This window comes from Silene latifolia, chromosome 1 (assembly GCF_048544455.1).
Source record: "Silene latifolia isolate original U9 population chromosome 1, ASM4854445v1, whole genome shotgun sequence".
Lineage (NCBI taxonomy): Eukaryota > Viridiplantae > Streptophyta > Magnoliopsida > Caryophyllales > Caryophyllaceae > Silene > Silene latifolia.
The window spans coordinates 59,720,615-59,735,817 of NC_133526.1; positions in this window are offsets into that span (position 1 = coordinate 59,720,615).

Sequence of the window (15,203 nt, forward strand, 5' to 3'; positions counted from 1 at the left end):
ACCTACTCGATCGAGTACCCATCAGACAGTACACTGTTTCAAAACCAAAACTCACTTACTCGACAGAGTAAGCCTTACTCGATAGAGTACCCAACAGTACAGAAAACCGTAGTATTACAGTTTTAGAAATGTTTAGGTTACAAATGACGCTTAGAAAATGATGAAATGAATTATAAAATTCTTTTAATCACCTTAATAATCCTCGAAAAATAACTCCGCCACCGGGCACTCAGTCGAGTACCTCATCACACTCGACCGAGTACACCCTTAACTTGGTCGAGTGACCCTAAAACAGAAACTCCCAAAACTACGCATATCCACTCGGTTAGTCGTACTCGACCGAGTACAACCCACTCAGTCGAGTTCCCTACCTACTCGATCGAGTACCAGAACTTAGAAATGCGTATTATTACACAAACACTCCACTAGGTCCACTGTATGGTCCTACCTCACTCCCGAGCGGCCTTTCGTCTTGTCTAAGGTCCTATCACGCATCCCAAGGTTACTTTATAGGTTTCCAAATATCCAGTATTACAATCCCCCCCCCCCCCCCGTTAAAATGAATTTCGTCCCCGAAGTTCGCCTCACTATCTCCTTTCACAACCACTCCTAAATTTTCCACGAGTCTCATTACCGACTCCCATGCACTCTCTCGTCATCTCCATCATCCTCTACTCTCTCATAATGCCCGTCAAGGTTCTTACCGCCATCATCATTCTTATTATGCCAAAGTCATTCTCATCTCTCTCACCAAGTTCTCATCACTTTCCTTTGTCTATGTATATATACTCCTTTATACTCTTCATACTTAACTCTCATGACTTCCTCACATTCCGTACTTTATATATTTTCTCTTTCCTAACATCCTAATTATTACATCCCCTCCCTCTAAAAGAGAACTTCGTCCCGAAGTTCAACGGTCAAATCTCATAATATACTCTCATGAAACTCATCATCAAATCCCACAAATAACCAAATTCTAGTTCATCTCTCTCTCTCTTTACTATCGGAAATCCATACTCGGATTGTACATAATCACAATACTATCGGTATAACTTTTCACTCTACGGTTCTCCCAAGGTTCAAAGCACAAAGTCCAACCGGAGGTTTAATGCTCTAATCCCATAAGGAACTCCCAACGCACGTTGGTTATACATATATCTATCACGCGATATGACTCCAACATTACATATATATATATATATATATATATATATATATATATATATATATATATATATATATATATATATATATATATATATATATAGGGTCGGGATCCGGTGAGAGCCACCAACATAATGAGAACCGTGAGAACCCTTAGTAAATCATCATCAAATCTTATTCTGAAACTTTTGATGGATCATTTGCCCTTAGTATAGTTAATTAAACACATTTATAGTATAGCTAAACAAATTTTTTTGATTTTATTAACAAAATATAAACTTAATGTAAAACAGTACAATTAGTTATACTAAAATGGCTACAGATGCACGAAAACGAATACTAGGTGCATGAAAATTATTACATGCATGAAAGTTATTACTAGGTGCATGAAAATATCAGGCTATAGGTGCACGAAAAGTCGAAAACTAGTTCTAGGTGCATGAAAATTGTTAGATACATGAAAAATGAGTAGTAGGTGCATGAAAATCAATAAAATGTTTCTCGTCTCGATTTCCGTCAATAATTAATATTTATTGGACCAAGAAATATGTTTTCTGGCCATAATATTCTATGCCGAATCCAAATATATCATTATTTTTTAGAAAAAAATCCATAAGGTGGAATTCTCACGGTTCTCACTATGTAGGTGGTTCTCACTGGATCCCAAATATATATATATATATATATATATATATATATATATATATATATATATATATATATATATATATATATATATAATGTTCAACACTTCCATTTCCATTTCCATAAACACATGTTCAACACTTCCATCCCATAAGGAACTCCCAACGCATGTTCAACACTTCCATTTTCATAAACACTATGTCACGTATATACCGCGTCTAATCCACCACATGATCACACATGTGTTTCCATACCTGTTTCCATCCATCACCAGTACTTCCATTTTCATAAACACCATGTCACATATATACCACGTCAAATCCACCACATGATCACACATGTGTTTCCATAACTGTTTCCATCCATCACCAATACCTCCGTTTATAAGGAAGATTACAATACTCAATCATGTAAATAACCACTATGTGACACATAAATGTCACTCATCACGTAATATGAACATCACTATCATCTTGCTTTCACAAAATAAAATCACGGCAATTAACATATACATGCTACAAGATTATCATATCATCTTTATCATTAAATTACTCATGTGAGTTAATTAATACTTGCAGCTTAATGCGACATGTAATGGTAAGACACCAAATAATATGGACTAAACGTAACAGTTTTCACAAGTATCGCCCATGTAGGGACATCACGCTCATCCAAGCATAAATCGACCATTATATACCACGAAATAAAGGTATACACTTCATAATAAGTCGAGAAATGGCAAAACGGGGGCCAACACAGGCCACTCGGTCGCGTGGAATGGGCCATCCGGCCGAGCAAACGGCACTCGGCCGAGTGTTACCTGAGTAGAATATGTTTTTTCTCCAAAATCGTTCTAAACTTGTCTATTCTATTATACTGATGCAAATAGACTCCAATGGTGGCTAGTACACCATCAAATAACAGCATTACAACACAACCGAAATAATTTTTTAAGTTATACGGCCGACATAAACATGATAATTCAAAATTCGTTTCACCACCATTCCGCCTCCTCCGCCACAACAGGTGACGGTATCACAATTCCTTCACCAACAATCGTACCGTAGTGCGAAACACTTTAGTCACATTGATATCCATCGCAAGTTATACAATCTCATATACACGGTACCAACACCACATTATTCACGAGAAATAATACAACATTACGACTCAAATAATCACTACAACGAGGTCACAATGCATAATATGGATGTTTCACAGAATAATTAGAAGACAAGTTTACAAACATCTATGTTACCATTCATAGGGTCGGAGTCTCGCATAACCACTTTCACACTCGCACATACATACTTAAATTAAACGGTTATACTATATAACAAGTGATCAAAATACCTGAACAACACAATTGAACCCTTATGCATTGCATATCACACTCTCAATCTCATAACCGCGAAGACCAAGTTGGTACTACTACATCCACAAGTATATATCCCAATATTACAACTAAGGCTTATCCATATTACCTCACGCCCAATAGAAAAACCTCTTTACAAGAGCTCGTCCCAAACTCGTAACAAATTCCTTTAACATCTCAAATTCTCAATTACGTAACCAACTTTCAATGGACAACCTTGTCTCTGTATCTCACAAAATATCACTCCCCAAAAATATGATGTCGGTATAATAACATGGCCACCGCTCATCACGTCACGCGTATATAATCACTCTTTAGTAGTCTCATCACCAAACTTTACTAGAACTTTCCTAGATGCCTCCCACCGCTTATTACTTAAAATCGTCTCCACTTCATGTAATTGGTCACCTCAAACTCCATTATTTCGTTTCCAAAGATTTTCTTATTAAATATCGTGCCTCCATTTTTGAATAACCTCTAACTCACACCTCGTTCTAGTACTCTCTTATCTTCCCTTTCACGCAAACTCTCACTCAAGTTTTTGACAATTTGACTATTTCCTTATCATTCAACAAGCCAAATCTCAGCTATTTGCCAACCATAATTCCCAAATCGCACTCGATAGTAACCACCCGCACATGCTCTCCAAACCTCACTCACTAAGTATGAGTCTAAACAACCGCTAAATATACAACCTTGATTACACGTCACTCATCATACATAGGTTACCTCGTACAATCAATTCACTAAGTCAAGACTTCGTATAAGCTAAATCTTTTCCTAGTACTTTCAAATTCCCAAACTTCACAACCATATACAATTCCACACACCTTGTCGGGGCCATAGGGCTAAGGGCTAGAACAAGGAATACGTTCTTTCTGTGCTCACATTCAAACTCAATGCCTGGATACTTCGGAGCTTCAATCACGGGAGGTGTTACCGGTTATTGGCGAGGCCGCCTTCCATGGTTGCTTCGGGAGTTCTTAATGGCCTTGACATGCCAAAGCCGATTCATGCAACAAGGTTCCAGATATAAAAGATGGCATTTTAGGACGACTTTTAGACGAGTTTTGAAAGTTTATAAACATGCTTAGTTTACTAACAATAATTTGAGTAGAAAATTGACATAGTTTCCTTGACATTTGATCAAACCAAAAGCTTATTCAAGACACAAAGTTTTCGGAAAAATTGAAATTCTTGCGAAATTACACAACACTTCAACCCAATTCAAAGCAATATATATAACTCTTTTTAACAATTTTTCAATGTTTTTGTCATATTTAATGCAACAATGAAGCATAAAAATCGAAACTTTGATATGTATACTACGTTTCTCGAAAGTTTTGCAAGGATTTTGGGATAAAACTTCCGATTTAGGACAATACAATGCATTACTAACCAAAATTGAAGTCTTGTGACGCAATTAGAACAAGAATTAGACATGAAAATCAAAAACTTTGGTATGTACGCCATTCATTTCGAAAATTTTGGAGAAGTTTTAAGACACGTTCCCAAATTTTAAGTCCGTACATGACATCACTAGCCAGGTTTGGGGCATGACTAAGCGACTAAACAATGTTCTAGATGCAAAAAATCAAAATTGGTCATGCATACTATGGAATTTTCGAAAATTTTAAAAAACAATTTAAGACAAAACTTTGGTTTTAAGACAATGTATAACATTACTTACAAGGATAGAAGTCTCAAAACAATTAAACCTAGTTTTAAACATGAAAAATCAAAATTTAGGCATGAACACCCAAGATTTAAACTTTGACCCCAATTTTAAGACAAAATTTCAAATGTAAGGCAAGATCTAGCATTAACAACAAAGGTTAAGCCCTTGTCGAGCAATTAAACCAAGTAACAAATACAAAAAGCAAGTTTTGTCTCAAGAACCCTAATTCCGATACATACTAATTTGGGTAAAATTTTAACTTGAAAATTTCATATTTGGCAACAAAAATGATGTAGAAAGTTGATTACGACTATGAATTAAACAAAAATATGCATATAATTGATAAAACTTGAAGGAATTAGAGTAGATCTAAACAAAATCAAATTGGGAAAAAATAAGAGGAAAGAGAAAATCACTTACTTTGCTTAATTAACAAAGATCAAGGATGATAAATGGAGTGTAAATCTTGAAGCCTTTCAAAAATGAGCAACGATGGAGTTTTTGTAGTGTTTTTGGAGAGATTTTGGGGTTTGAAGATATGAAGAATGAAGAAGAATGAAGAAGATAAGAATACATAAGATTACACAATCTCGCAAAATGAGCTGCCCGGAAAATGGCACTCGGTCGAGTGACCCATTTCCTGAAATTTTCTAGATTTCTGGAAAATGGTCCACTTTGTCGAGTGCCAAGGTTCACTCGGCCTAGTACCAACTCGCACTCGGTTGAGTGTTTCTCTATGGCTTGCAATTTCGACTAAGATCGAAAGGCATAGTCCCTGCAACAAAAGAGTAATGTTTGGAAGTCCACCGGCTATCAATGACTCATCCCGAGTTAGATCACATATCATCGTACTTACCGTCTCTGATACACTACTTTTATACTACTGACTACTCCACTAGCAACCATTACTAGATTATACTCTAACGATAACACTAGCAAGTTGGATAGAGCTCTTGCTAATCCTCAATGGCATACTATTTTTCCGACCTCCTATGCTCATTTTCTTGAAATGGGGCTCTCTGATCATTCCCATGTGATTGTTTTCACTGCTGATGATCCCCATGTGTCCAATAGATTTAGTTTCCAGAACAATTGGGTGGATCATCCTGATTTTCTGAAGGCTGTTCAACATGCTTCGATCTCTTCTAAAGCTGGCAGCCCTTCCTTTTGTTTTTTTAGAAGCAAAAAAATGTGAAACATGCTCTTACTGGGTTTCATAGAACTAACTTTAGCTTTATTCAGCAAAGAGTTAAGCTTGCTAAAGATAATCTTCTTCATTGTCAGTCTAGGCTTCTTTCAGATCCTTTGTCTCCTGATCTAATTCATGAGGAAAGATGCAGAATTGCTGAATATACTAAGTTTAAAAATGTTGAGCTTGCAATCCTTTCTCAAAGAGCTAAGCTTCATCATGATCAGCAAGGTGATAGTTGTACTAAGTATTTCTTTGCTAAAATTAATGAGAGGAAGCATCAGCAAGTTATTGGTGCTGTTAAGGATAAGGAGGGAGTTCTTCAGGAAGGGCTGGATAATGTTTGTATGGCTTTCCAAGAGTACTACTCTAGTCTTCTTGGTCATGCTCTTCCTATTTCTCCCCTGGATAAGCAGGTTTTTGGCTCTGGTGCTCATGTGTCCCCTGTGGATTCTGACTTTCTCACTTTGCCTGTTTCTATCCAGGAAATTAAGCATGTTGTGTTTATTATTGATTCTGAGAGTAGCCCTGGCATTGATAGGTTTTCTTCTGGCTTCTATAAATCTGCTTGGCCCATTATTGGCTCTGATTTCACTGATGTTGTGCTGAATTTTTTCAAGACTGGTAACATGCCCAAGCAGGCTAATTCCACTCTTATCTCTCTAATCCCTAAGAAACCTGTGGCTGAGTCTGTGCTAGATTACAGACTTATCTCCTGTTGCACTGTTTTTTATAAAACAATTAGCAAAATTCTTACTTCCAGGCTTCAAAAAGTAATCCCCACTATTGCTGGAGAGGAGCAGACTGCTTTTATCAAAGGGAGACGTATCTTTGAAAATATCATGTTATCCCAGTCACTTGTTAAAGGTTATACCAGGAAGAACATATCTCCTAATTAAAGTTGATATTAGAAAGGCTTTTGATACCTTACAGTGGGATTTTATTGCCAATATGTTGGATTTTTTTTGGTTTTCCCTCTTTGTTCATTAAGTGGGTGATGTGTTGCATTACCACTCCTTGGTATTCTTTCAAACTTAATGGTGGTGTAGTTGGGTTTTTTCAGGGAAAGAGTGGCATTACACAAGGAGATCCCTTATCTCCTTATCTGTTTGTGCTAAGTATGGAAGTGTTGTCCATGAGTATGAGAGTCCTTTGTCAGAAGGTTAATGTTACACATCATCCTAAAGTTTGGACACCTAATCTTACTCACTTAGTCTTTGTAGATGATCTGATGGTTTTTATTAGAGGAGATGTGCCCTCTGTCAGGGCAGTCAAGGATGTGCTTTCTAAGTTTGTTGCTGTCTCTGGGTTATGTGCCAATGTAGATAAAACTAATATCTACTTTAGTGGAGTAAATCCTACTGTTCAGCAAGCAATTCTTCAGGATACTGGTTTTACTGTTGGTTCCTTTCCATTTAGGTACTTGGGGATTCCCTTGACTGATTCAAGGTTTTCTATTGCAATCTATGACTCCCTAATCACTAAAGTTCAGCATGTCTATCAGCATTGGTCTTCAAGATTGATTTCCTATGCTGGTAGAGCTCAGCTCATTAACTCTATCATTTTTTGCCTTGAAATTTTTTGGTGTGCTAATACTATGATGCCTCTGGAAGTAATTAGAACCCAAAATAAGCTTTGTAAAGACTTCTTTTGGGGCAGTGTTAATGGTAGCAGGAAAATGGTTTTTAAAAGTTGGAAGCATATTTGTTCTCCCTGGGATGGTGGTGGCTTTAATATCAAGGATATTGAGACCTGGAATTACTCCATGCTGCTCAAATGGATTAGCATTCTGACTCAGCCTCCTAGGGGTATTTGGTCTAAATGGATTGCTGCTTATATTACCAAGCATCAGGACATTTGGTCACTCAGCATTAATGATCATTTTTCTGCCAGTCTTAAGAGCATCATCAAAGCTAGAGACAAGTTAATACTGAGGTCTGGTAGTATTCAGCAAGCTCAGATCCTGATCAACAGCTGGGTTAAAGGAGGAGTTCTCAGACCTAGTTTTGCTTACAGGTTTCTGAGAGGCTATTTTGTTGCTGGCTCTTGGACATCTAATCTGTAATGTTCTCGCATCATTCTAAGTCACAAAATCATTATTTCCCTAGCATTATAATCCCAACTTGCCACTATGGACAACATCACACACATGGGTATTTGTTTGGTGAATACATGTGCCCTCTGTGAACAGCAGGAGAAATCCCATAGGCATCTATTTTTCCAATGTTGCTTTTCTGCTATTGTCTGGTCTACTATCCTGTCTTAGATGGGTATGAGGAGGCCAATTAAGGATCTGATGCAGGAATGGACTTGTTCTCATGGATGCAGCAGCTTTCAGGATGGAGACGTGACTGGTTCAGAATTTCCTTGGCTGCAGTTGTGTACCAGATATGGAAGTGATGTGACTCATAATTGCGCACATTTAGTCCCCTAATTGAGCCCATTTTGCATACTATTATAACATTCCGTAGCCATTTTATCCGTCAAATGCTTTCTATTTTGCTTTCCTAGTGCATTTCGTATGTTTTGTAGGAAAGAAGATAATTAGGCGGAAATTCCCGTCTCCCGTGCATATTTAGAAGCTTTTTGACGATATTGGATGGACTAGTATGAATAGGAGGCAAGAATGATGACCAAGGATGAAGAATAAAAGAGTATATAGAAGGATCATTGGCTTAAAAGCAAGAAAAAAGGGAACAACAGCCCAACCCGAGCGGGACACATCTCAACCCGCTTGGGACAAATTCAACCAGCTCGGGTTGAGGCTCAGGATGCTCATATTTCGCTCGGGACGAGCGGATTGTTGGACAGGAAGATTTTCCTTGCTGCGTGATCCGCGCATCTCCTACGAGAGGAGCATTTCCCTACTCAAACATTTAGCAATGCTATTTACTAATCTACCCTTGCTTAACCTAATGATGTACCACTATAAATACTCCATTTGTAATAATCAAAGGATCATCCTTCCTTAGATTAGATTAAGCTTTCATTAGAAGTAGATTAGAATATATTACTCTTTAATCTTTCGACAAATCAAACATTAATCTTTCCTTAATTATTGTTCAACTTTATTATTGAGTAATTCAAGTTTATTATTGGGTAATTGAAGATTATTGGGTTATTATTGGAGAATTGACAACTCTTCATCAATCAATCAAGTTCTCTTCTTTTATTCTTTGCTTTATTATTTGGAATCATCTTCATAGGTATAATCTCTTTTACTCTTGCTTTAATGATTGTTAATCTTTCTTACTTGTTCATCATGTTTGGCTTTGTTAGTATGATTGACAACCTTATTAACATGTTAAACTTGATCATGAGTGAGTAGTTTCTTTAGCTAGGATTAATGGGTAATTAAGGGAAATCAACATGGGGAATGATTCGTGCTTAATCTAATATGTTCACATAATTTATTTGCTTGCTTGTTATGATTTCAACTTATGCACATGTTATGTTTGATGAAATGCGAGCCTATGAATCCTTGCATTTTTTACCCATCACTTATCTTTTCAATGAGACTTGTAAGACATAAACCAACTCGAGTCTCATTTGACCATGCATATAGTTGAATAGGAAGGACTAAGTCGACTTGTAGGTGTTGTACAATCTAATCGATTCGGCTCCGGGTCCCAAACCTTCTTAGGGATTGTAAGATATACACTAACTCGATCCCATCACAACAATAAGTGCTTGCATATAATTGAGAACATGTTTGTATGATCAACTCCCATGAATCCCCTATAAACCCATGATATCCTAGCACTTTTAGTCATTTGTTTACATCTTTCCTTTTGTTGCTTGTTTATTGCTTTTATTAGATTAGAATCATCAACCCATTACAATTGTGACAACCCCAAGCACAACCATAATTAGATTGAACAATTTGAGTACCCCCCGTCCTATGGATCGACCTCGACATAACCACTAACTAGTTGTTTGTTGATAATTATAAATGTGTTTGATTGAGAGCCCCAACGACATTCTTCATCAGGAAGGAAAGGAATGCTCGCATTTTTGCTCAAAACTGCAATGGCGTGGATGTTCTAGTGAAGAGAATTAAGTATCTAGTTGCAGTTAGGCTGCTTATGAAGGCTTATAAAAATGATCAACACCAAATCCTCTTACACATTCATAGCTAGAGTCTCCTCTTTTTAGTGGTTCCCTTGTTTGGTTGTATTTCCTATTTGATATGCCTTTGCAAAATGTAGTTTCCTTTCTTATGAAATGAAATGATAATTTTTTGCAAAAAAAAAAAAAAAAAGATAACACTAGCACGTCTCAAGCACATACACAGTATTGAAATGCCAAATAACGGGGCTGGGGTCTCTCACACACCCATACACCACAACCGTTCCCAAAACATATTATACATATCAATTATTTCACCCAACTTCCACATATTATCGTACAGTACATGAACGATCATATCATGCAATAAACCTAGGGGTGAGCAAATTTAGGTCCGGACCGAAAAAATGGACCGGACCGGACCATTTGGTCTGGACAAAAACCGGACCGAATTATTTTGGTCCGGTCCTCGGTCCTCATTTTTTCAAGGTTTGGTCTTCGGTCTGGTCTGGCCCAAGACCGGTTAATTTAGGTCCGGACCGAATGGACCAAATTTCATGTTTTTAATGATCTAACATTAAAATATTATGAATTAAATTAATATTTTATCTTCAAAAGACATTATAAATTAGTATTGTCAATGATTTTCATAAAAAGAGTCGTCTAATTATTTTAATGCATTTTATTTAGCGGAATTAAAATGTAATTATCCTATACGAAATAGTGAAAAAACTAATTTAGGTCCATTTCGGTCCAAGACCGGACCGGACCAAATATTTCGTGTTTGGTCCGGTCCAAGACTGAAAGTTTTAGGTCCGGTCTTCGGTTCACTAAATTTTTATTTTCGGTCTTTGGTCCGGTCCAGTTTAGTCCGGTTCGGTCCGATCTTGGACCGATTCTCAGCCCTAAATAAACCTATCAACGGACTACAACACACATGTAATCACACAACATTTCACACAACGTTCAACCATACTTATAACCACCCACGTAGTGACCGACCAAGACAATATGATCTAGATTTGAGATGAGGGCGCCTACCCATCCAAAGCCGACCTCCTATTGTACTCATGCTGGGTTCATTCTATTAGACACACCTAGATTCATTTTGGTTCATTGGTTAAGGTTCCAAAATCGCCGCTCTAATACCACTTTGTAACACCCCCTTCTTACCCGGCGAAGGTAACCGAGAGATGTTACCGTCTCGGTTTCCCGAGGCAGTGAAATCGAAATTACAATTGAGAAACATATATATAAATAAGGTGTTTAATGAATTACATGATGAATAAGTGAGTAATTAAAGTACAAGTCATGACTATTACAACCTTTCTAATCACACTATCTCATCTAACATGAGACTATGCTACTCAACTCCAAGTTCGAAGCTCGTCCTGTGTCCCGCGTGACACCAAACCGACCTGTACTTACACTAATCCCCATATGATCGGAAATATCATATGGATCAACACATACCACCCTGGAAATAAGTGACAATTTACACACAACCAACACACGTCAGTTTCGATAATATCAATACATAAGACACGATACAGTATGTAAATATGCAACATGCCAACAAAGTCTCCAAAACACGACCATACAACTACAACACTGGCACCGGGACACACACATACGTACCCATAATCCGGTGACGGCACCGCAGCACAGCCCACCAGACAGCCGGACTGAGTCCGTAATAAGGTACTCGGGACAAACCCGTGGTACCAGACCCGGGCGCTAACCGGATCCCTGCCAGACGTCATGCCTCAACCACACGAGCCCCTCCATGACTCAAGTCATTAATATGCATATCCCTTTTGGAGTGGGAAGCTCCAAGAGGCGACCCAAGCGTAAGAAGGTCTCCCAACCGCCTTACGTCTCCTCAACAACAACCACATCCTCCACATATAAAAAATTCACAATAATGTAATATGCAATACCATATATCAAAATACGACTCATTATGAGATGAAATTCCAAAACTTGCCATGACCATCAGTGCCCCAAGTATTCCGATTCTTGAATCATCATAGCCCAATACTATACTAATATGCATTTCCGACAACAACCTATGACTCAACATCATTCCAATACTACAATATGATGCAACCGACTTATACTATGAAGACATGAAAAATGCACACGCAACAAGTATTCGCATTATCAAAACCGAGTAGGATAACCTACCTTTTAGCATACTCCATGAGCAAATCCGAGACAAGCAAGATCTGTCTCACAAAACCGTATCATCCTACATAAATTACATAATAACTATTACAATATGTCCTATACTATTACACAACCCAAAACCCCTTATTAAAACCCACTAATTACCCATATTACTCATGTTAATTCCTAATTAATCAACCCAATAAAAATCCCCAAAAGTTAGGGTTAAATAAAAGAAAGAAGGAAAGGTAGATCTTGCTCACAAGGTTAAAGGAAGAAGGAGGAGGGTGTATAATCTTCAAATCCAAGCTTGAATCCATGGAGGAGGTCTTTAGGATGGTTTTAGAGAGAAGGGAGAGGGCTTGGAGTGATAGAGAGAAAGAAGGAAATAAATTAGGGCTATATAGGATAAGGGAAGTCACGAGTTATCTATAACCCGTCTGACACAGTGCACTCGGTCGAGTGCTGAGTCCACTCGGCCGAGTGACCTATACGCGATCCACTGCACACTCACTAGGTACATCAAACACTCCACTAGGTCCACTGTATGGTCAAACCTCACTCCCGAGTGGTCTCTCGTCTCGTCTAAGGTCCTCTCACGCGTTCCAAGATTCCTTTATAGGTTTCAAAATATCCAGGTATTACACTTATACACTACTTTTTCTCAAAATACACCAGACTTAATGTTTATCTGTTATGAACGGTGAATGTTAATATTTAGTGGGTTACCTTCCTTTGATTTAACTCCTTCATCTTCTTTCTTCTATCTTCTTCCCTGCATTTCGTCTTTCTTCTCTCTACATCTTCTATCTGATCCGTTTTATTTAATACTCAGGCTTTTAGAATCTAAACCCTAAGATTAAAAGCTTTAAGCCTTTATTTGCCGTCATAAACCATATTTCTCAAAAGTTTAACTCTCTCATCCTTCATTAGCTCTCAATTATTCTACCACTGTTCCACCGCATTCCCACCATTAACACCGCTCTCGACCACTGTCCACTCACTACGACTGCTTCACCTCCACCATCGCCACTGTCACGAGGCCAAATTTATGATGCCAGATCCGCATGACTACCACGACGACGGACTTGAAGCAAAAACCAAAGATCAGTCCCCAACCCCGCCTCCGGTGAGACAGTCTCAATGCCGTCATAAATAATGTTCTCCCGATCCCATCAAAATCGCCAGTTAGCCCATAGAAAGGAGGGAGGAAGTTGCTTACTACTATCTCGCATGCCTGGTCGTTTTTTATTTTTAATTGTTTGATTTTGAAGTTTGGATCCTACTCATGCAATACTTATTGGATTTAAAATGTTGTATGCGTAAATCTGAAAATGCTAATTTTTGGTCAATTATCTTATTTAGATTTTAGGCTTTTTCCGGGTTTTAGTAGGAATGGATGGATATTGGATATTTGGATATCCAGTTCGATTTTTGTGAATATGGCGTTTAAAACTACATTGCGTAAAGGGTTAAGGTAAAGGGTTCACCTGTTCAGCAGGTACCCCTTCCACTAGTGTATTTTGAGAAAAATGAATGTATAGGTCAGATTAATATGAGTTAAAATATAAGTTGAATTAATATAAGAAGGAGAGCCTTAGGTTGGATTAATCCCATGAAATAACCCTAAATTATTCTATACGAGTAATAATAATAACAAGTTCAATAATTTTGATAATATTTTACTTTGAGATGATGATAAACCAATTTTAAATATGTTTGTAACTAGACCTGTCAAAACCTGACCCGACTCAAAAACCGACCGTAACCCAACCCGTAAATAACCCGATTTTTTTAACCTGAACCCGAAATGTAATACTACGGTTTTATGAGTCTCTGGGTACTCTATTGAGTGGGCCTTACTCTGTCGAGTAAGGGTGTGTTGCGTTTTAAAATAGTTTCTGACCTGTTGGGTACTCGATCGAGTAACCTGGATACTCGATCGAGTATGAGGCACTCGATCGAGTATGTCAGCTACTCGATCAAGTAGCCGATTTACGGGGGGATGATTTGTCGGGTTTTGTTAATAATGCGATTTGGTATATAATTACTTCCGTCACTTTCTTAATACACATTACAAACCTAAACACTTTCAAAAGAGAAAACAATCTACGTTCTTCGCATCAATCGCATTGTTGACAAATCCCAGAGCTTGGAAGGTCGGATTTCACCTTTCTTTATACCTTTTTGATCCTTGCGTCGAGGGTAAGATCTATGTACTGTTTTTATGGTATTTCGTTAAAGTTAGTTAAACCCTAATTTGGGGATTTGGGGGTTTTGTTGTGTTTCTTGATTGGTAGTAATTGCATGATTGTATGTTAGGAGGAGGATTCGTAGAAGAAGCCTTTTGATATCATCTGTTGAGATCGTCTGACTGTGTTGCTTTCCAGGTAGGGTTTCCCTACTCAGTATTAGTCCCATAATGTGTTGTTGGTGTTTTTTGGTTGTTGAATATTATCATACTCGTATTGTGACGATTATTGGATTTGGTTGTTGATAGTAGTTGTGATTGATTGTATCTGTCCGTGTTCTTCGGGGCGCGTCCCTGGCTGAGTGGAGTCACTTGCAGGAGTGGCTTCACGCCCATTATTCGCCTTCTGTGGAACCCGCCACAGAAGGGATGTGCACATTAAGGAATTTGGGTTTATCGCTCAATGGAGATGAGCGGGGATTAGGTGGGAACGGTTGCGGTCCCCCACAGGCGGCGTTGAGTGACCTGTTGTGATGGGCACTCTGGCAGGGCAACACACTTTAGTGTGTAGTCAGTATTGTGGAGTTGGGAATGGAGTTCGGAGGATATCTGTGATGATTGAGCTGTTTGTTTACTGTGTTGTTGGATTATATAAATTGTGTGATTAGTACTGACCCCGTTTATTGTTTTAAAAACTATGGTGATCCATTCGGGGATGGTG